Genomic DNA, 21,994 nt, shown 5'->3' on the forward strand with positions numbered 1-21,994 from the left:
CTGAATGATTAAATGATACTATCACTACATGCCCTTGTAAAAAGTCCTTCGCCAGCTTTCTTGTCAGCCCTTTTAGGCACTGGGAGCTGCTCTAAAGTCTCCCTGGAGCCTTCACTTCCCCAGGCTGAACAGCCCCAACTCTCTCAGCCTCTCTTCACAGGAGAGGTGCTCCATCCAGCCCTCTGATCATCTTCATGACCCTCCTCTGGACTCTTTCCAACAGCCCCATGTCCTTCTAGTGTTGGGGGCCCCAGAGCTGTCATGTTAAGTCCTCACTTCTACATTAATTTGAAAATTAAACTCAGTGAAATGCATGGTTTCAAAACTGATTTGAATGTGTCGTTCTCCACATCAAAAATAAATTTTCCTGTCTTTGTGGTGTTTATACAACTTTCTGCTGCACTATTCCCTGACCTCTTAAAAAAAACCAGTTGACAGAATGTTTCTGCTATCCTGAATATGCACTTTTTGCTATACTGGGTTTGCACGTTTCAGCCTTATGCTGCCTAGGACTTGGGGAGGGTGTCTGTTGGGGGCAAGGACAGCTCATGCCACGGTATGGCCCTTTGTACTGAGAACCAGGAGAGACTTCCAGCTACTGGTTCAGCAGAGCCAGAAATGAAACTGCGTTTGCATTGCTCCAAGCTGCAACACAAAAAAGGTCTTTCATTCTTCTGGAGACAACTTGTGCAGCCTATTCCTGTCTGGCTTGGTCATCTCCTAGAACTTGCCATTTGTAAAAGAAATTAGATGAGAGAGAATTGGCTTGGGACTAAGGATGTTACCATCCAGCCCCTTCACTGAGGTTATTACAGAAGATGACTGGAGAAGACTCATGCTTTTGGGGATCTTCATCCAGAAGACTCCCATTGGTATTGCTTGGGGTGATTTATGCACAGCCCTGTGGCTCTGCCCTTGCGCACAGGAGACGGTTTTTTTCTCGTCCGAGGGTGGCAGCTGTCTGCAAGCTAAGAGCAAAGTGGGTGGCTGTATGACAGAACTGGCATGAGACAGGGCACAGCAGGCTGCTCCAGGTGCTTAAGGATGGGAGAGGACTTCAGCAGCTGGCCTGTACACATTCACAATGTGAGTTATGAGAAAAGCTGGAATTTTTTTTTTTAAGAGTTTTTCAAAGTTTTAAAGTTTCTTATTGAATGAAACTGCAGACCCATGGCTGCAGAATTCTGATTTTTTAAGTATTTTTCAGGTAAAAATAGGACTTCAGTTTAAAAAAGTAAAGCAAACCTTTTAACCAAAATCAGAAATTGTTTGTTGCAAAAGAATCAGCTTGGTTTTCTTTGTATAAATTAATAAAGAATTAGCTAAATACACATTTTCTTTAAAACTAGATTTTCAACCATGGATAATGTTCTTAATCCCTTGCATACAACAGCAGGTATCTGAATAGAAAGCTGTGGGCATGCAGCCAGGGGCTCTCGCCAACAGGAAGAATTTGGTGAAATAGGCTGGATTATGTCACGTGTGGTCACAGCTTGCTGGGGATGGGGTGGAGAGGTGAAGAAGGCAGGCAGGACATTGGCCCAGGATCCCAAGCCACAAGGGGACCAAAGCATTATTTTGGGGAGGTATCCTGCATCCATGGTGCAATTTGTGGAAGAGGAGTGACTGCCCCAGGGACACACACCAGACCAGCTACACACTCATCAGTCAGAGCACAGGCTGGAGCTGGACCTTTGCCTTCGATGTGAATGTGTGTCCTTAGCACAGTGCTGGCAGCCAAGCAGCACTCACCTTTGTGCCTTGTCCTGGAATAATCCAGTTTTATCTCCATAGGAAAGTCTGTTTGGCATGTGCTGTGCTGCAGTGGGCAATCCCCCACTGCCACCAGGGTGTCTGTGATGAGAAGGAAAAGGGTGCAAGGGTTGAGATGGGGAGAGCTCAGTCCGGAAGATGTGACAAGGCAGACATAAAAAGTCACAGGAGAGCGCAGGGACCATTCCTTCAATCAAAGGTTTCTGGGTTCAGCAGTAATTAACTTAGTGTTAATTAAGGAGTTAAAGTTAAAAGTTAAAGAGGAGTAAAGAAGAATTAAACTACAGGGGAAGAAATCTGGTGGTGTCTAGGATCTGGTGGCCGTGACCTCAATGCGCTCCAGCCTGCAGTACTGATTTTTCATTCAAGTTCCATTTTCCCAAAGCTGAGGGAACTTAAAGGCAGAGGGAATCCAGGAACAAGGGAACAAGGAAATTGCAAAGTTAAGATGTGTTTTGAACAAGTTAGCTAATGGCAGAGCCTGGTCCCCTGCATGCCTGCAGGCAAGGACAGCTGTGATTAGGATGGAGCACTGAAAGCTGCAGCTAAAGCACCACGGACAAAGTGAAATGAAGCTGTTAAGTACAGAAATCAGATAAAAGCAGACAAAGGCATCTGCTCCTCTGCATGGATAAGAGAGGCCTATGCCTTTCTGAGAGAAAGGCAACCATAGAACTTTATTTTTTAATGTAATTTAATTGATAGCTGAGAAGGATGGAAAGTAGCTTCTGCTAAGAACAGAAAACAAATAGAGCAGCAAGTCTGGGTAATTTGCACGAGGGAAAAACATCTCTGATTTGGCCAAAGAGGTCTTCGGCCTGTTCTGCCAAACTTTTATTAGTCCTGGCATGCTGCAGTGACTGCAGACACTTCCTCAGGCCATTACTTTAGCAAGAAAGTACAATGATGTGATTAGCTACAGATTGCTTAGCCTGACGTCAATGCCCAGCAGAATGCCCAAGAAGTTAACAAGAGATTTGGTCAATAAAGAATTAATGATTGGAATCAAATTCAATTATGGCAATCAACATGGCTTTGCAGGAAATGTCTCTTGTCAAACAAACCTGATTTCATTTTCTGATGAGTTAGCACGTTTAGTTAATCAACCTGTGCATGTGTGTGTGATTAAGTAGGGTACACAGAGTTATCTAAAAGAAATGTGCCTCCACCACACTGCTTTCAGGTGGATGAGGAACTGTATGATTAAAAGACCTCAAAATGAAGGTTTCAGAACCATCATTACAAAACGCTTGTGTTTCTGCAGGGTTGCCACAGTGGCTGGCTCTAGACTAGAAGTCATTCCATACAACTTTCATCAGATGCCCCAAAATCAGCACAAATTGTGTCTCAAATAGTGCTGGAGAAAGGCAAGTTATGCAGAGAAATATAGAGATTGGAAGACTTGGTCATTCAAGGGAACTGCCTGCAACAAGCTAAATACCAGGGTAAGGAACGTTGGGTGGGTTTTCAGAGTGGAGCACTGTATCCTGGAGAACAGAGGCCCTGGAAAGCAGCTGACAGCACACTGAGAGGGTAACACTGGGACCCAAAGGGCTAGTGCAATTTTGGATGCATCAGAGGGAAATGGAAGTGATATTTTTTTCAAAAAAGGTGTTGAAATCTTGGATATGTGCAAAAGAAACCTTCTCAATAAGACAGATAGTAGAACAGGTGAGCGGAGATGAGAAACTTGCAGTGCTCTAGGTCTTTAGTTTATCAAGAATAACTCCTTGGTCATGGGAAGTACATACCTTCGTGCAATGAAGGTACTCTGTCATGAAGAGCTCTCTCGCCAAGCATAGGAAGGTAGAGGAGGATGCTGTGGCTGGGAGGAGCAGACCAGCAATGTCAAATGGGAAGAAAAGTACATGGTTATAACACTAAGGATGATTAGCACTTCAGGCAAAAAGTCAAGGCATGAAGGTTCTCTGTCTCTGAAAGTCCACATGCAATAGTGCCATTTCTTTCAGGAAAGCATGCTTTAGCAAATCCTGTGTTCTTGGGCTCCAGGGAGGAAGAAATGGGTATAACACCACTGTTTTTTGACAGGACAGTATTCTGCATTAGTTGGACCTTCAGTCTCATGAATGGATGAGTGTGGAGGAAGGGTAGTACCATTTTAATTGTACTGTCCTTGACTGCAGCTAGCAGGTAGAGGCTGCAAGTGATGCTTGTGTCACTTTAGTGCTGGGTCACAGCTTGGAGCATCATTTTTCTGGCTGCAGTTTCTCTCAGCCCAGTTTAACCATGGACATTTTGTCCAGGTGCAGCTTCTGCATGACCCAAAGTAGCAACAGGATGGAACTGGTGTGACCTGGACCATATGCCCAGTCCTCTCTCTGAGCAGGGCATGGGGAGGGAGGCATTGCTTGCAAATCCTTGCAGCAAGGCCATAAGCCCTGCCATCACATTGCTGATGAAGGCTGGGCAAGGGCTGAAGAGCCTGGGGTCATTATGCTCCAATTCTACCCCCTGATAGTGGCAATAGTGGCTGGAAGCTACAGCAGGGCAGGACACCATGGTGCCAGCCTTTAGACAGACACACATATGGCAAAAGCTAGAAGTAAATCAGGGCTGGAACAAGAAGGGAAGGAAGCCCCTTGCAATCAATAGGACAGCCAGGCCTCTCCAGCGATGTGTCCTCTGGTAAGCACTGACCACAGCATCAGTTTAAAAGCCTGTCTTGTAGATAATAGGTTCTGAAAGTTTTCCCCCAGGTAAATACAACAAAATTGTGTGATGCTTGAGAACTGCAGTGTGCACAGTTTTATGATCAAACTGATGGCAGCAAAATCCCAACCTTTCTGTCACTGTTACAGGGACAAATATGTGGCTTGGCCTACTTGTGTCATGTCAACCACCAACCAATCCAACACCACCTTTTCTCCTGATGGGCATCCCTGACCTGGAAGCTCTCCACATGTGGATTTCCATCCCATTCTGCTTTACATACGTCATGACCTTGCTGGGAAATAGCATGGTCTTTCTCACTGTAAAGCTGGACAAAAACCTCCATTGAGCCTATGTATTATTTCATTTCCATGTCAGCTGTCATCAACCTCATCTTCTCAACTGCTGTAGTTCCCAAAATGCTGAGTGTATTCTGATTGGATTCAAGAGAGATTTGTTTTGAGGCCTGCTTCATCCAGCTGTTCTTCATCCACACACTCATGGCAGCAGAGTCAGGGGTGCTCCTGGCAATGTCCTTTGACCGGTATATAGCCATCTGCAACCCCCTGAGATACCACATCATCACTACGAGCTCAAGGATGATCCTGCTGTCTCTGGCCAGGGAAAATGGTGTCATACCACCTTTAATGCGTCTCCTCATCAGCTTACCCTACTGCAAAACCTGAGTCATCCCTCATTCCTACTGTGAGCACATGGCTGTGGTGGAGCTGGCCTGTGCCAACCCACCTGTCAGTGATCTCTACAGCCTCATCGTGGCAATAGTATTGGTGGAAACAGACTGTCTTCATCACCTTCTCCTATGGTCTTCAGGTCTGTGATGAGGCTGCCATCCCAAGAGGCTTGTCTTAAGACCCTCAGGACCTGTGGGTCCCATGTTTTCATCATCCTGCTGTTTTACACAGGCAGCCTACTCTCCATGTATCTGCAGATGTTCTCTTCCAGCTTGGCACCTCACATCCAAGTCCTGGTGGCTGGTTTCTATTTGATGGTCTCTCCCATGCTCAGCCCCCTCATTTAAGGCATAAAGATGCAGCGGATCCAAGAAGGGATCTTCAAACTGCTGGAGCAGTTGACAGGACTCAGGATCTCACAAGCTGAGAGAGGGAAGCACCACCAGAAAATAATTCATCCCATCCTAGAATAGCTGTGAAATTAAGTGCAATGAATTATCCCCCAGAAATGTCCATCTCTCTATGGTGACTAGAAAGTGAACCTGGACCAGATGCCTAATGCTGAGATGGCAGTAGCTGATTAACATGAAATTAATGGGCCAGTCCTGATGGGTTCTGGGTGACTGCCATTTTGGCCAATGCACTCCTGTTTTCCAGGATATCACCTGGGAATGTTACTTCACAGTAGCTCTCTGATCTCACTGTGTTTCAGTCCCTGTGGCACATGGCTGAGGTGCCCCACAGATCAATGTGCATCAGCCAGAGAGGATAGTTCAGTCCACCAAGCACTAGTGAGATGATACCACAGTGCTCACTGCCTCAGGTTCCACGTGGAGGGGAGAAAAGGATGCTCTGACCTCTTCCCAGCTCACAAGGGGTGGGAATGGCTCCCCCAGAGTTTCTTCCACCTGTCCATGCAGAAGGTATCTGCTTGCTGCTTCTAACCAGAAGTCAGACCAGAGTATCTGAGAAATGTTGTGGCTACCAGGATATCCAGGAAGAGGAGCCTGTTTAATCAAAGGCTACAGTTAACCATTCACTGCAGTGGTCTCAGGCATCACCTCCCACATCTCCACTGCAAGCTCTGACCAGGACCACATGCACATCAATGCAAAGGCAACATGGTAAGGTGAAGTGTTTCAAGTTCTCCTACAGGTGTCTGCAAATCCAACAAAGCAAACACAAGGAGCAGTGAGCTGACCCAAGTGCCAGCACTGCAGGAATCTGTTCCTCCAGAATGTGAAAAATGTGAACTGCAGGGTTCCTCCAGAATGGGGATGGTGTTTTGCCTAGAAGCAATTGCTGCTGCATACACTGAGCTCAGAAAATCACTCAGAAATCTAAAGCAAAAGCTGTTTGCTATTCCTGACATAACCTACGGTTACAGGTGCAAGAATGATCACAGATCACTCTAGGAAATAGAGTTACTTCATAATTCTGCAAAGAGTGAATGCAGATTTATTACCCTCTTTGGAGAGAGGGTGATCTTCTCAAGAAGTAAGGAAAAGAAAACGCCTCCTGTAAAATGTGGTACATTCATCTTCATTCCTTCCTTCCTCCCTTTCTAGATCATCCAAATTTGTCTCAAAACCAACATAAATCACCAGACTCCCACTGATACGCATCAGCTGGAAAGCTTCAGAGAATCATAGAATCACAAAATATCTCAAACTGAAAGGGACCCATAAGGATCATTGAGTCCAACGCCCTGCTCCTCGTAGAACTGTCTAAAACTAAACCATATAACTAAAAGCATCGTCCAGATGCTCCTTGAATCTTGACAGGCTATTGTATATTGTATATGTAAAATGTATACTAATCTTGCCTATGAAAGTTTAGGTTAGACATGTTTTTAAAAAGCCTACTAGGAAAGTGTTCAGCACTTGAACAGGTTGTTTGGAAAGGAGGCAATCCACCACTGGCGAAACTTAGACAAGCATCTTGCCAATCCTGCTGTGGACAGGAGAAAGCGCCGGGGGACCTCTCCAGGCCCTCTGGCACAGGGTTTTGATAAACCCACAGAGAGTTGAAACTGGGAACATTTTGCTGTGCAGAGAAGGGCAGCATGTAGAGTGCTCCCAGCTTGTATGACAAAGGTTCCATACATGTTCCTACAACCTCTGGTTATGTTTCTTGTCACTTCCTCAGTCAGCAAGGCAAACAGGGGGTTTATTACCACTCAGAACCAGCACCGCTGTCAGTGATGATGTCATGCAGTGTGCTCTCTGCTATCGATGTCACCAAAGAGATGCTTCTGCCTTCATTAACACTGCCAGAGATCAATGCATGTCTCTGGGCAGGGGGACTTTGAAAAAGCAAAGGACTGAAAACTAAATGTAATCTTTTACGTCTATGCTTCCCGTTCTCTGCATCAAGAACACCTACAGGATGATTTTTCCACAAATAAAAAACAAAAGTGAAAATCTCAAAATTTCATTTCCAACAGAAATCACAGGTGAGCTCTCAGCCTGCCACCTCCTACCCTCCCGCACAGAAAAGCTCAAGCAATGTGAGTGATGGCAAACTTAACCCCGTCCCCAACCATGCATCATAGCCAGTGCTCATCTCAGCCACCAAGATGTCTAAAAAGAAAAAAATACAATCTCAAGATACTATGAACTTGGTCCAGAATGACGGGCACAGGACACCAATGGAAGGAGCCTGGCTCCAGCCTCTTGGCACCCTCCCTTTGGGTATCTATGTACATAATAAGGTCCTCCTGAGCCTTCTCTTCTCCAGGCTGAGCAGTCCCAGCAAAAATGCTCCGTTCCACCAGCACCTTTGTGGCCCTTGTCTGGACTCTCTCCTCTATACCCATGTCTCTCTCATACTGGGGAGCCCAGCAATGAACCCAGCACTCCACATATGGCCTCTCCAGTGCTGAGCAGAGGGGAACGATCATCTCCCTCAATCATCTGGCAATGCCTCTCCTGGTGTAGCCCAGGACACCATTGTCCACCTTTGCTCATGGTCAACTCGGTGTCCCCTAGGTCCTTCTCTGCCAAGCTGCTTTCCATCCAGGTGGCCCCAGCCTGTGTTGGTGCCTGGGCTTGTTCCACAGTCCTGGCAGGACTTTGCACTTCTCCTGGTTGAACTTCATGAGGTTCCTGCTGGCCCATTTCTCCATCCTACCACGGTCCCTCTGGACACCAGCACACCCATCAAGTGAACCAGCCACTGACACAGAATGGCTGGGGTTGGAAGGCACCTCTGGAGACCATCTAGTCCAACCCCCTGCTACAGCAGGTTCACCCAAGAGCAGGTTGCACAGGATCTCATCCAGACAGGTTTGGAATGTCTCCAGAGCAGGAGACCCCACAGCCTCTCTGGGCAGCCTGTCCCAGTGCTCTGCCACCCTCACAGTAAAGAAGTTTTTCCTCATATTTAGGTGGAAGTTCCTGTGTTGCAATTTCTGCCCATTGCCCCTTGTCCTGTCACTGGGCATCACTGAAAAGAGCCTGGCCCTGTCCTCTTGGCACTCACCCTTAAGATATTTGTAGGCATTGATGAGGTCCCCTCTCAGTCTTCTCCTCTCCAGGCTGAACAGGCCCAGCTCCCTCAGCCTTTCCTCCTAAGGGAGATGCTCCAGCCCCTCACCATCTCTGTAGCCTCCACTGGACCCTCTCCAGTAGTTCCCTGTCTCTTTTAAACTGGGAAACCCAGAATTGGACACTCCTCCACATACTTTAGAAGTACAAGCATGGAAAGGTTGGTCCTGGCTAAGGAGGCATCCTACCAGTGGTGGTCAGTACGTGGTCCCCGATACTCATGATTTCACTGAGAAAAGACCCACTGACTTGGCTGTTTGCAGAGGGGACCCCACAGGGCTTTGCTGCTGGGCACGGGCCTGCAGTAGTGGGCGATATGGGGTGTCCCTGTCGCTGGAGTTCTGCTCATGATACCTAGCAGCTCCCAGTGTGTGATTTCCCCATTGCTGCTGGCTGGGGTATCTCCCCTGGACCCAGGCTCCACCCAGGAGCCCCAAGGAGAGAGGCATTTTCCCTTGTTTACCTGCAAAGTAGCCATGAGCAAAACAGATAGATGCATCATCATCGCTGAGTAATTAGCCTCAGGACACTTCTAGCTATTAGCCATAACTCACTTGCTAATTTTTAATCTCTCCTTCGGGTGAAGTGTCCAAAGCAAACAACAGTTTAACCCTGTGAGTGCTGGTCAGGGGTAGGTGCTTGACATCAGTGCTGTTCAGAGATGGGCAGTGTTGGGGGAGCACAGAGACTTCTGCAAAAGCTGGTGTGTTTGGGCAGCAATATCCAGCCCTGGCCCTGCATGGAGATGTCTCTGCTCCCTCCATTGCTGGCTGCAGAGTTGTAAAGCCTTTGGTGCGAGGCCAGCACCCCTGAACCACCACGGCGTCTGGAGATGGGGAGGCTGATCCAGCTGCAGCTCCCTGGGCAGGGCTGGTGCAAACTCCTCTAGTGCAGCGGCAAAACACAGACCTGTCTGCGGGACAGTGTGAAAGAGCTGGCTGAGCATGCACAAATTAAAAGGTTTCAGCACATACTGCCCCCGACAACTCCGGCACTGGCTGCTTGGGGCCCCAGGCTGGGCACAGACTCCAGCTCCCACCCATCCTCCTGCCTGTTCCCCCCCCTGCCTGCACAGCACAGAACCTGCACCATCCCTTCCCACCAGAGCCCACTCCCCAGCCTCAAGCTACTCTCTGAATTAGCGTGTATTCTCATCCCAGCTAAATTAACACTCTTCAGCAGCATTTCCTCACAAGGCTGTAGCGTACAACCCTTCTTGGGATCTGCAGTTCAAAAGGTCCCTTTTGGAAACACAACCCAAATTTGAACTATGGGCAGTGGGTGCTGGAGGTGCCACTGGAACAGGTTTTCCTCATTTTACTGTGGCATTTTCAGCCCCTAAAAATGTCCCAGCTCTGGGGCTGGGGTTTGGGGAGGGTGACTGATTTTTACAGACCTCTGAAAAGTTTGGACTTGGTTGCTGTTCTTCGTATCAGGCAGCTGCCCCATGGACCCAGGGGAGCTGCACGAAGTCTGCAGCCGCCCCAAGCGTGGGGCACTGGAGAAAACTCCCCAGCACTAGGAAGGGGTTTGGGGATCCCCACAGGCCATCCCGGGAGAATCCCTGCCTGGCCATAGAGGGCATCGGGGAAAAGGAGGCACAGCGGCTCAAACATGCCTCCCTTTGCAAAGGGGCCAGATGGCCATGCAGGTCTGGGGGGGAATTGGAAAGGAGTTAATTACTGGGGAGGGTGAGGGTCTGGAAAGAGGGACTGTTGTCCTGCGGCCAGGTCTCCCCTCCCCGCCCCCCACTCCCCCTCCCCCAGCCCCCCCCCCCCCCCGGTGCAATGACCACGGGGATGCTGGGATGGTCACCCCACCCCAGTGCCACCAGCCCTGGCTCCAGCCAAGAAACTGAAGCAAAAACCCCAGGGAAGCATCATCAGTTGCAAATCCGCTAATTGGCCACTCAGCAGCAAACTGGAGGGGGTGGGGGAGAGAGTAGGGAGACCAGGGCCGCAACAGCCCAGCCAACCAGCAATCAATCCTCCTGTGGCCCCGTGCTGTAATTACCATCCAGCTCGTTAGCACTAATTGAACTACTCCCAGGAAGGGAGCACGACGGAAAAAAAAAAAGTAAACAAAGTTCAGTTGCTTTTAACTTTGACTTGTTCTAAATGTCAAGGAAGAAAATAAGTCAGAGAGCCTGAGACATCTTGGAGGGTTCTCTTGCCTCCTTGTGTCACCAGCCACATGACTGAAAATCTCTGCCCAGGGCAAGGGGACGGTGCATGAGTGAGTCGCCTGCCAAGGCTAACGGCATGTGCCCTTCTGCAGGCAGGATCAGGTCCCTGGGGTGAGCTGTGCTTGGCTCACCACCCAGCACAGTGATGCTCCCTCACAAAATACCGTGCCCAGTTCTGCTGCAGTGGAGTGCTGGAGGGTCCCAAACCCAGGAGCAATTCTTCCCCAAGCCAGCAGCCTGTTCCCCCCTTGCCGGGGGCGCACGCTGAGCGCATTGGGTGCAAGGGACCAAGCCATGCTCTGGCTTCTGCTGCCCAAGGCCACCTCTTACCCAGCAGGAAATTCTGGGAGTGCCCTGATGTTAGTCCTCACTGCCCCCGTTTTTGGGGTGCTTGTGATCTACAGCCACACCAGTGGTGTGCAACTCAGGGCAGTGCTGTGGGGGTGTGAGGGAGCTCTCTTGCACCTGGGGTCATGCAACACAGCAGGGTGCAGGGGGACAGCCTTAACGGCCCTCCTTGCTGCAAGGGTTGTGGGGCAGCTCTTGGTGCTGCTCTGAAAGCAGCTCCCCAGCAAAACCCTTCAGCTTGTGCCTCCCAAACCCCGAATCTCCTCTGCACTGGGACAGCACTGCTTTGGGTACAGATACTGCACAGCAACCCTGTGGTGCACCCTGCACCAGGCGCTGTGCACCATTCACCCTGTATCCTGCATTGTCATCCTGGTTTTGGCTGGGATAGAGTTAATTTTCTTCTCAGTAGCTGATGCAGCGCTGTGCTTTGGATTTGGTGTGAGAGCAACGCTGATAACACACTGATGGTTTTGGTTGTTGCTGGGTGATGTTTATACTAAGTCAAGGACTTTCCAGTTGCTTGGCCCTCCCAGCAAGAAGCTGGAGGGGCACAAGAAATTGGGAGGAGACACAGCCAGAACAGCTGACCCAAACGAGCTAAAAGAATGTTCCAGACCACAGAATGTGATGCTGTGTTTATATAAGCTGGGGGAAGAAGAAGGAATGGGGGGACGTTCAGAGTGATGGCATTTATCTTCCCAAAGAACCATTACACCTGATGGACCCCTGCTGCCCTGGGGATGGCTGAGCACCTGCCTGCCCATGGGGAGTGGTGAATTAAATTCCTTGTTTTGCTTTGCTTGTGTGCACAGCTTTACCTATGAAACTGTCTTTATCTCAATGTACGAGTTTTCTCACTTTTACTGTTCCAGTTCTCTCCCCCATTCCACCCAGGGTGGGGAATCGAGCGAGCAGCTGTGTGGGGCTTAATTGCTGGCTGGGGTTAAACCACGACAACAACGGTGTACCATGCACTCCCGAACTCTCCTCCCCCAGGGTCTGATGCCCTGGAGCTACTTCAGGAGCACAGCCAGTAGAAGACAGCCTGCCAACTGGTCTGGACTGGGATGGGGAGGTCTCATAGCCCCTATCCAGCCACCCTGTGCTTTCCCCCAGTGCTGTGCCTGGCTGTGCAACCAGCTGCCTTTGCAATGGGTACAATGTCATCAGGCCTTTCCTGAGCTGGTTCAAAGCCAGGTCCCAGCAGAAAGCAAGCTGCAGAGCAGTCCAGGGTAGGTTTCTTCGGGGCCATGGAGGCAGCAGCAGGAGCTAAGCGCGTTGGTGACAGCTCTGTTGGCCATCTCTCCCTCCTGCGACCATCCCCACTAGCAGACTGGGACAGCCCCAGCAGGTCTGGGCAGCTGAGGAGTGGCCAAGGGGACAGGACTGGTGTGGCAGCAGTCAGGGAGAGAGTCTGGATTGCAAAATGCTCCCATTGCCCTGTCATACCCTGGGAATAGGCTGTCCTGGGTACACCCAGAGCATTTTAAACTGGGGGAAACAGAGGGGCAAGACCAGAGGGGTGGTCTGAGCCTGTGAATGGCTGCAGGGAGCTGCTGAGCTGAGCCCCTGGCACCACAGTCACAGGGGACTTTGCTGGCCACTGTCCCCAAACAGCCCCATCATGCTGCCTTGGGCTGAGCCCACCAAAGTCATGCAAGCCCAGGAGCTGATGCCTGGCCAGGAGCAGGAGATTTGCTGGTGAACCAGTTTGGCAATGGGCAGTGTAAAAGGCAGTGTGCATCCTCCAGGTTACGGCTGGCCCCAGGCCCCTGCAGAGTCCTACACACCCAACTCATGGCTGCAGAAGTGAAACAGGCCCTGGGGTCTGTCAGAGCCACCTGCAGCTCCTTCCACGCTCAGATGGTGGACCCCAGGGAGGGGCAATGTCACACATACCCTGATACTATGTCAGCCCCTATGGCAGAGGGGCAGGGGTCCCAGCCTGAACACCAAATCCTCTCAGCCCCCTAATGGGGCTATGCAAAGCTGAGCTCCTGGAGCAGATTTTCTCCCTGCTCCAAGATTCGCACCACTGGAAGGTGAGCCAGGAGGACGGTGGCATTTGGACTGCCAGCAGGCAAGCTGGGAGAACGGTGGCAGCAGGAGCAGATGCCCTGTCTGGGGTTGCAGGAGCAGCAAGAGTAGAGATGCCCAAACCCACCAGCTCTAGGCTGATGGGCTAGCAAAGGCCATGGGTGCAGTTTCAATTGCAGAGGGATGCATGTGTCTGGGTGATGCCCTGCACACCTCCCAACACCTCTGGTAAGACGTGGCACTTCCAAACTGCCAGTGCCCCTGCAAGGGTGGTCATGGCTTCGTTGCTTTGCTAATTAGTGACTGGAGAGCATGGGAAGAGAAAACCAGCAGTGAAAGTGCCTCCAAAGCTCTTCCCACTGTGCTGGGCGAACAGCGAGCAGGCGCCGGGCAGCCCTGGGGACATCGCTGTGGCAGCGGGGACGGCACCAGCGTGGAGCGCGGGAGGCACCTCCTGGCCAGAGGCAGCACTGCCAGCCCCTGCCAACACTGTCGCCTCCTGCCACCTCCCTGCCAACACTGCCACCTCCCTGCCTCCCCCCCCCCCCCGTCCCCTCTCTGCAACGCCCTGCCACCACTCTTCCATCCCTGCCACCCCCCTGCCACCCCATCACCACCCTGCAACCTCCTGCCACCTCCCTGCCACCCCCGTGCCCAGCCCCTGCCACCTTGTCACCAGTCTGCCACTTCCTGCCACGTCCCTGCCACTTCCCTACTACCCTCTGTCACTTCCTTGTCACCTCCCTGCCACCCCATCACCATCCTGCCAACCCTTCTCACCTCCCTACCCAGCCCCCACCACCCCTCCACCTCCCTGCCACGTCTGCTACCCCTGTCACCTGTATGCCACTTTTGCCACCTCCCTACAACCCCCTGCCACTCCCTTTCACCTCCTGCCCAGCCCCTGCTACCCCATCACCTCCCTGCCACACTCCTGCCACATCTCTGCTACCCCCTACCATGCTCTGCCACCTCCTGTCACCTGCTGCCACTTCCCTGCCACTGTGCTGGCAGGAGAGGGAGGTGGCAGCTGCAGTGGCATGATCACAAAGGCATTGCTCTCTTCAAGACAGAGCAACAGCCTCAGGGACAATCCCACCCCGCCGTTGCATCCTGGCACTGCACACGCCAGGACCAGTGAGGTGGGCGATGAGATGCACGGTGGAGGAGCATCGTGTCTGCCACCCACTGTCCCACCAGCTGGGATGCTGGGATGCTTGCAGAGCTGGTACACAGCCAGGATCTCTTCACCCTAACAATCACATCGATCAAGGGAGTAGTATTTATTAATTTTTTGAGATCCCCAGTGGAGAGCTAACTAGTATGCCTGCTGCCTCACTGGCAGCAGCAACAGCAGGACCAGAAATTGCTGATGTCTTATTCTTCCCAAATTCGAAGCCCTTGGGCCCTGCAGCCCCCGTGAGTGGCTGCCTCGGGGGGCGCAGGGGCTCAGGGCCTGCGTGGTGCCTGCTTGCAAAGGGTTTCTCTGCTCAGGGGGCTGAAACACCCTTTCCCTTTGGTCTGTGTTTAAGGTGAGGCTGGCTGAGAGACCCCATTCAGTGGGAACCCCTTCGGCTCCTCCTGGGCCAGGGAGAGTCCCAGGTCCCAAGCCTTGCTTGCATGACTGCCCACACACATCCCAAAACCAGGCTGGAACAGACCTCGGAAGGCCACTAGGTCAGTCCCTCTGTATCTTACCTCAGTTTTCTCTATGCTAAATGTCACTAGATCCTTCAGCCTTTCCTTCTAGCCACCTTTTCTAGACCCTTGATGATTTTTTGTCCTTTTCCTGGTTCACATCATGCACTGCTCGTCTCCTCTTGAGATCCCAGCTGGATGCTGCTTGTGCTGCCAGCTGCAGATCCAGCACAGGGCATGCAGCTGGGTGAGAACACACCCCCATGCTGGTCAGACACCTTACAGTGTGATGTCTACACAGGCACCTTTCCCAAATTACCTGACTTTGGAGTTTGTTTAACAGAACATACTTGCCAGGTGGCCACACCAAGTGACATTGCTGACCTTCTGGTCTTTGCACTCTCTTGCCAGGGAGGGAAATCCAGTTAACCAGGACTGGTGAAAAACCAGCATGTCCCAGCATCCAGATTTTGGGCTAGATCCCTCTCATCCAGTTCGAAGATGGAGAGAATTTGGTCAGTTCAGAACCATTACCTCGAGCAGATGATCAGACACCTTGTCCCCAGATGATCTAAAGGTGCTTCTTGATCTGCCTGTGATGCTGGGGCAATGGCTGGCTTCTCTTCAAACACTGTGCTCAGCCAAACACCTCCCTTTGCAGCATTACCAGCAACTGTACCACATCCATCACTTAGTGACAATATTTGCTTTGGTTTATATTAATTTTAAAATATTTTCACAATGTATTTCGTTGTTGTTTTTTCTCAGCCTTCACCCTGCAGCCAACAATCTTTCATAAAGACTCTGCCCTTTTCTTTCTAATTTTATTAATGTCATAATTAGCATTCATACTGACTGCTCCCTAACTATTCTCTATTGTGTAATAGATGGGGGAGTGGGGGGCGGCGCTTATAAATCCCCTGCCAAACTATGATTTGATTTTTGCCCAAGCTGTGCTCTGTGACTCATCTGGTAAATGATTGCTGGCTTGAAGAGAAGAATAACTAGACTTGAGTGGAAATGGGGTAAAATACATCAAGGGTCAACCCAAAGGGGAGGGAGGTGTCAGACCAGCTTACTCCTGGCCATAGAACCAGGCCAGCCAGATCCCAGTACAGAAGTGGATGCCACAGGACAGCTCAAGAGAAGAAGATGGTGACGAGACAAGGGACCAGCAGAGGAGCAAGGACCAGGACAGATGGTATCAGGCAGCACCGAAAAGGGATGTACCAGCCCCAGGGAGCACCGCAGTAGCCATCCTGGGGCTTGTTTGACGTTGTCATTAAAGACTTTATTAGTAACTGGAGGGGCTGATGAAATCTGCTGACAGCCCAAGGCTGGGAGGCCTCACCCAGGGAGGATGGGGATTTATCACAGGGGATCCAGAGGAGGAAAGTTTTGAGACCTCACACTGACATCCAGATTGCCAACAAAAGTCTTTAACAGGAATGGAGGAAGAAGCAATTGCTGGAAGTCCTTGCTGCAAACAACCTCAAAGCCTCCCGATTAATAAAGCTGCCTTGAGCACTGCGAGTGACTCATGAGCCACTGCATCCTCCAGTGCTCCCCACTCATCCCTCACAGAGCAGGGTTTATAGCTCTTGCAGCACTCTGTCAGAAACCGTGCAGAAATCCACCTGTGGTGAAGCCCACGCGCTTCAGTGGAGGAACATACAATCCTCCAAGAAAAAACAGACGGTTTCTTTGCCAGAAACCTGCTTCCTGTGAAACCGAGCTGAAGGGCATTAACTCTAATCTTCAGTCTCTGGCTGTGCATTGGCAGTCTCCCATTAACTGCCCGTGCCTCAGTGCCGGTGAGTGTTTTCCCATGGAAGAAAGCAGCCACCAAGCAACCCTGCACTACGGAACACCTTTGAGGAGAGACTCCATTCTCCGTACCCCTGCTCTAGCCACACAGAGCCACCCTGCTCTGAGCACAGAGCTCTTTGCTGCAAGAGGGTCAGGCTGCTCGGCTGGCGGGTGTTCAGGAAGCAGACAAGCAACGTAAATCCAAAGGTGCTGTCAAACCCAGGAGAGCAAGCTAGAAACCAAGCAGATTGCTAGGCTGGAAGAGGGCTGGGGCTTGGTGTTTCTACATCTCAGTAGAAGGGGAAAACAACCAAACTGGGCTCCAGAAGGCATTCAGAGCGCTGTGGTTGGGGCTATATGCCACGATGCTGGTGACAGCAGCCGTCTGGATGTGGTGACCTGTGAGCAACAAAAGGAGGCTCAAGGCTCCCACACTGCCATGTGTGCAGGGGTGCTGGGGTGAAGGGTGCCCCAGCTCCACCTCCTGCTCCGGTCTCTTCTCAGAGAGGAGACTTTTGGCAGTGCTAGGGCAGGACTGGAGCTCAGCTCACAGCAGGAAAACAATATTTTTTAAGGAAATAGTGGAGTGGAAGAGATTTGCTAAGATATATGCACAGAAGCTGGGATGCTTCACTCAACCCTGAATCCCTTTAATCTCCATCTCCCCACTCTAAACCGGCTTGTGTTGATAATTGTGCTTAGCTATTCTTTGCCAACACTCAGACAGACTTTCATCCTTCCAGAGCAAACAGAAACACACATCTCACAGCAACGGCTCCCTGATCCAGCCCCCTCCCCGGATCTCTCCATGCACTAGCAGCATCCCCATCCACCAGCCCTGATGGAGGGGTGTTTGCAGGGACAGAGCTCCCCGCTGCATAAACAAGGGGAAGACAGGAAAGATGGAGGGAGAAGAGCGAGTGCTCCTCACTGTGCGCTCCCTGGACAGTATGCATGTGTATGTTGTACACTGGTAACTTCTGAGACCCACCCACAGGACAGAGGGGACCGGCTGTGTCAGGGCCCAGGTCTCAGCTGGCAGATAATCCCCACCATAAACTGATCAAGATTCACAAAGCATCCTAGCTCTGTTCAGACCAAGAAAACATGCTGAAAATGTTTTCTTTTGCACTACTGTAGCAGTGAGCTTGCTTCCTTACCCTGAACAAAACATGTGCCTGAGTCACAGCATCTGAAGGCAAAGCATTGGGAGCTGTGTACAGAAAACCTTAAGAGACAGAAACCAGGGCACTTCTCTTCAACCCTAGATCATGGCATTGGGAAGAAAGATGCAAATAGGGTTCACTGAGCACCAGCCATCAGTGCATAGGTGGAAAAAAAATGAGGGGTTTGTATCTTGGACCCAATCTGAAACTAATGCTGTCTCTGGATCAGCACACATGCAAGAAAGCGTGTTGCCTAAGTCTCATCTGGGAGGACCTGTCCTTTCCAGAGCCCCACCAAATAGCCCCAGCAATGAGGACTGCAATCTGCATGCACATGTATGGTTTGTCTTTGGTGCTACCCACATCTAAGCAGCTTCATTTCATCTGTCCAGTGTTGCTGCACCCTGCCCAAAACAAACGAAAGGGACTCGTGCCCACTATATCAAAGGACATCAGCGTTCAGATCTTCTCAGGAATCCTGCTGACTTCTCTCTACACCCATATCAGGCAAATGGTTCAGAGCACCCTCCTGTGGCCCCATGGCCAACTGGAATGCATCTGTTATGCTTCCACACTAAAAATCTTCTAGACTCAAAAACAAGGTGACCACACTGCAACTGCCCCTGCTAACCCCCAAACACGCCCAGGAATTGTCTGGGGTAGTCGTCCCTTGTCCAAACCATACCAGTGACCACACCAGCAATTTAACAGTGTGGACAGCCAAGCTGTAATGTCCAGGACCTAGTCCTGGTTTATTTTTCTGGTACTTATGCAGCTTTTACCCTGCTCCCCCAAGCTACTCAACCTGAGTGGAGAGGACATGGAAGATTGTGTGCGTACCGAAACCTGCTCTTTACCACACAGGAAAGTCACCTGCTTGATTTCCTCCTGAGAAATGTGCTCTGAACATCACCCAGACCAAAAGGTGGAACAGTTCAGTGACGGGTGAGACAGAGGAGATCTGGCTCTGCCTTTGGCTGGGTTCATGACTTCAAGCACATCACTTTATCCTTCCATCCTGTTTCTCTCCTCCCAGTCTTGCTTGACAGGGGATACATTTAGTGGCAGGGTACAGCTGGACTGAGTTCAGTGCAACCTGGAGTATATAGATGCTTCTTTAACAAAAATAATCAGGTTTGGCTCATTTTTGAGTCTTGTTGCCTTTCAGTTACTAAAGGCATTGAAAATACACAGTGGGAGTTAGTGCTATGCTTGCTGTGTGAGCACAGCCCCTGACCAGCCCTCAGGCCTTCTCTCATTCTCATTGCTTGGAGTGCAGTTTTCATGGGTCTGTCCATTGTGAAAAGTGTTTTATCGTTGGGAAATTTGCATCCACAGCAGAAGAAGGTGTGCCTTCTCCTTTCAGGCCCAGGAAAGCTGAGCCCTTCCAGCAGGTTGACACTCTGGGATGGCAGGCAGGAACCAGACATGGTCAGCCAGCACATGCCAGGCTGAATCCCTCCTGGGTGGATTCCTCGGAGTCCACAAGCACAGACTGCTCCTCCTCATCCCTTTTTGCTTCCTGCACCTTCTGATCATCACAGCAAACACCAGCCTCACCTACACCATGGGAGTGGAGGAGGACCTCCATTCCCTCTTGTACTTGCTGATCACTCTGCTCCTGAAGGTCAGTCTCTGCAGCTCCAGCACATTTGTGCCCAAGATGCTGCTGGGTTTCCTCTTTCATCTCAGCCACATCTCATTGCAGGGCTGCATGGCCCAGATCCTCTTCCCATACTTCTTCATCACATTGGATTGCAACACCTTCCTCATGGCCACAGGTATGTGGTCATTTGGAACCTACTGCACAACACAGACGTAATGACCAGAAAATACATGTCCTGGTTATCCCTGGCTGCAGTGGTGAGGAACATCTCTTTTGTCAGTCCTGTGGTGATCCTGGCATCCAAGGTGCACTTATGCCACGCTAATGTCATCAAGCACTTTGTCTGTGAGCATACGGCCCCGGTGAGCCTGTCCTGTGGGGACACCTCCAGGAACAAGATGGTAGGACCATGAAAGCCATCACGATTGTCTTCGATTTAGGCTTCCTCTTGACACCCTACTCCACGATAATCCACACAGCCTTGAAAACTCCTTCTGGTAGTGCAGCACAAAGCTTGCCACACAAGTGCTACTCGCCTCATGGCCATTCTGGTGACTTACTGGTCTTCCTCCTTAATTTATCAGATGCGGAAGGCTCTCTGAGGACATGCACAACCTGATCAGGGTGACATACCTGCTACTGCCATGTGGCGTCAACCCTATCGCTTATGGTGTGAGGACCAAAGAGATCAGGCAGCACCTCCTAAAACTCTTGAAAAAAGAGGTTTGGTGTCAATCCCCTTTAAGGCAGCAGCCACAAGCCAGTGGAGACAACACCTCTCTGTGCAGTCACACATCATCCTGCACATCACCATGGAAATAGAGCTCTGAATACCCTCTGTCAGGCAGAAGAGAGTTTGATGACATGAGATAATTTAGCAGGGCAAGTCAAAGGAAAAGGAAAGCATTAAAGAAGAGACTGTATGTGCCCAAAGCAGCAATCTCCAGCTTCTCTGGACCAGCTACACATTGTCAAGTCCCAGAATTTCCCCTCTACACTCCAATAAGCCTCCTACAAGCATCTGACAGTCATTGCTACCCACCAGTTTAAGATGAAGGAGCAGGGCTGCCAAACCACAGGCTCCCTTCACAGACCATGGGGATGAGAGGATCTAGAATAAGTTCCCTGGAATCAGCCTGACAGATGTAGCAGAGCATCTAGGAATCCCGGGCTTTGGTTGCTGTGACTTGTAGCTTTTCTCTGTCCCAAGACTAGTTAACAGTCCATGCTGCAGTAAAGATAGCCTGCCTCTTCCCAACTGTCCCTGATGGAGATCTTGCCAGTTAACCCAAGCACATAAGAGATCACCAAGACTGACCTCCCTTGCTTGTGAAGGCCCTTCTGGACCAGGGGCTAAGTGGAGGAGGGTATCCCGCTGGTAGGTGTTCTCCTGATTGCTAGATCTGATCCCCACACATCACATGCCAAGTTACTCAATGCACAGGAGTGAGAAGATCCCCAGCAAGGCATGGTGCTTTGAAAGCTCCTTTCAGACATACAGGATACAAATCCTGCTCTCATATCAATTGGGGAAGCGCACCAGAAGGCTCTTCTCTCAAGTTTACTTGCCCGGGGCCAATTAGAAAGAACCTGCAAGTTGCAGAGACAGCGAGTAAGAGGCCCAACCAGTCAGCACCCAAAACCGCTCAGCAGCTGCAAGCACCCTTCCCTCAAACCTGTAACTGCATGCACATCCATGGGGCTGCAGAGCCGCTTCCTGGGGGGGAAACCGGCTTGCCCTGGTATGGCTGCATCTTCCCATCTTCTGAAAACACCAAACCGTGTCAGACCAAAGGTCCAGCCAGTGCCTCAGCTCCAAGAGCAGAGAGCAGCAAATGCATAGGAGAAAAAGTAAGAGACAGGAGTGCAAGACAGCAAATGCCACTCTCCCCCATTTACCTCCCTCGCAGGAATCCATGGTTGCACCAGATCACCTTACCCCTTTTTCCCCAGGAATCGCTTCATTCTCTTAAGTGACCATCAGATAAGAAGTGCTGCAGAAATAACATGAGTTACAGTGGTAATTCATGCAAAAACCCGCAGCAGGCAAAGAACAAAATGCATGGTATTGCTAATGCCAAGTTCTCCTTACTCACATAAAGCATCTAAGGTTTGAATCGGTAAATATACAGATATTTTGTGTAGTTCGAAGCTAAAAGAACATACTTTTGCCCAGTGCAGCTGGCCAAGAGGGAGATCTGAGCAAGATCCTGGACCTCTCCTAGATCTTCTGCACCCAGTTTCTCCTCTTCCCTTGTTTTTCGGAAGAGTGGCCAAGGACTGAAATATTCACACACCTCTAAGTCAGTCCCCATAGGTACCCATCAGACAGGAGAAAACATTTCTCTCTCCTGTACCAAATCACCTCTGAAGGAAACCACGCAAAAGCAACCTCATCAGCTAGTCACATCTCCGGCACCTGGAAGGAGGGGAGCAGGGCTGAGGAGCACAAGGGCTTCTCCCAGGGAGATGCTCATGATGCTCAGAGGAACATCCAGGGCATCACAGATCGAGTATTA

The 21,994-nt window shown here is 50.6% G+C and overlaps 1 pseudogene; it reads left to right on the forward strand.

Moving 5' to 3' along the window:
• The first annotated feature begins 4,600 nt into the window (after positions 1-4,600).
• Positions 4,601-5,608, forward strand: LOC101924078 (olfactory receptor 52K2-like; annotated as a pseudogene).
• Positions 5,609-21,994: the final 16,386 nt, after the last annotated feature.

The sequence above is a fragment of the Falco peregrinus genome, chromosome 4 (genome assembly GCF_023634155.1).
Source record: "Falco peregrinus isolate bFalPer1 chromosome 4, bFalPer1.pri, whole genome shotgun sequence".
Classification (NCBI taxonomy): Eukaryota; Metazoa; Chordata; class Aves; order Falconiformes; family Falconidae; genus Falco; species Falco peregrinus.